The sequence below is a fragment of the Malania oleifera genome, chromosome 11 (genome assembly GCF_029873635.1).
Source record: "Malania oleifera isolate guangnan ecotype guangnan chromosome 11, ASM2987363v1, whole genome shotgun sequence".
NCBI classification, from domain to species: domain Eukaryota; kingdom Viridiplantae; phylum Streptophyta; class Magnoliopsida; order Santalales; family Ximeniaceae; genus Malania; species Malania oleifera.
Genome location: NC_080427.1, coordinates 67,202,241 through 67,204,046, shown reverse-complemented (window position 1 = coordinate 67,204,046; position 1,806 = coordinate 67,202,241).

Here is a 1,806-nt window from a genome sequence, read left to right as displayed (position 1 = left end):
GAGGAGAATTTGCAGAAATTTTTACATTAATTTGATGTAGTGTGAATGTAGATAGTTGTGTATGAAAGTTGTGAAAATACTGTAATCGATTGCCGGTGAAATTTGTTTTCTTTGAATAGGTGCAAGCATGGATGGATATACTTGATTTTAAGATGAGACTCTGCTAAAATTTTTACTGTAATTCGATGTAGTGTGAATGTAATCAGTTGTGTATGGAAGTTATGAAAATATTGTTATCGATTTTTGATGAAAATTATTTTCTTTGAACAGGTGCAAGCATGGATGGATATACTCAATTTTAAGAGGAGACTCTGCCAAAATTTTTATAGTAATTTGATGTAGGGTGAATGTGTATAGTTCTATATAAAAGTTGTGAAAATACTTTTATCGATTGCCAATGACAGTTATATATAATATTTTCTTTTGTTTCCTTCTAAGCCTTGATGAAGTGATGTGATATTCTAAGACTAAATTTGATGTCATTAACGTGTTGGATTTCATGAAAATAAAATGTTCTTTCAAGGTAGGTACATGATGTTTGGTTTTGATTTTCCTGATGATGTATGTGTGAAATACAATGCAAATGAAATAATATATGGAAACACTAAATCTTAAACTAAACTAGATGCAAGTGACAATTCTATGCAAATGCAAATGTTAGACTTGATATAAATGATTTACTTAATGCAAATGAAGTCAAGCTCAATTGTTATTCTTGAATTAGACCTCATGTAATGGATGAACTAAGTGCAAAGTTGAAATGCATTTCAATTTATAAAAAGGGGCTTTTCAAGGACTTCATAAGAAAACCATGCTCATTGAAGTCTGCAGTCCCAAGATGAATTGTGAAGGCACATTAGCCTCAGATTTTGGAATTGGATGATTTCTTTTATTTTCTTGACATTTGGGGCTCTAATTTGCAAAATGAATGCTTACTTGACGCAATGCATGTATCGTTTGAAGATTGAACGAAAATTTTAAGCAGTATGAGTTTCCTGGATCAAATGACAAAGGATGTGACCTAATAGTATAATCTAAACATGAGGTGCTTCGATTTTCTATCCTATTGTAAGGGTTGACCTACAACAGTTTAAATCTATCATTTCATGATAACTTGATGCTAGAAACTTAAACTCCTTTTGCCCCAATGTATATCTTCTTAGGTTATTATTAACAAAAGAATCTGTGTAACTAGACGCTTGCACCAAAACCTTCATTTTTCTTATCTTGGCAAGACTTGTGCTCTTATGCAGTTAGGGCATCTTCTTACTTCTTCGATAAACTCAACGAAACAAATAACATATAATTACCTTCAATATTTTAGATGAACACTTCCCATCATAGCAACAACTATTTTATTTTTGTTGATTTAGGATAGTTAGATTATTACATTTTTCCTTTTGTGTATGCAGTTTGGATTTTTTTTTAAATAAATGTTGGTGGACTTTTCTCTATCATTATTTGGTAGTTTGAAATGACAAAATTATTCGCGCAAAAGTTTGTTCACTAGATTATATCCTACACAGTATTTATTGAACATTATCCATTATAAACTAAAAATATACCTTCGGTACGTAAAAATATAATGAAATTACTCATTTTTCAAAGTTTTAGAACACACTCATTGTATTTGTGTTTGAAAGTAATAAAAAAATTTATGAGTTAAAAATTAAAGTCTGTTTAATTCCACCCAATATTTTTATGTCTTAAAAGAAAATGTTAAAATTTGTTCAAATCTCCAAAAACTTTTTCTGAATCTTTCTTAAACATTTTTAAATAAATCACAACTAAATACGAAAAAACTCT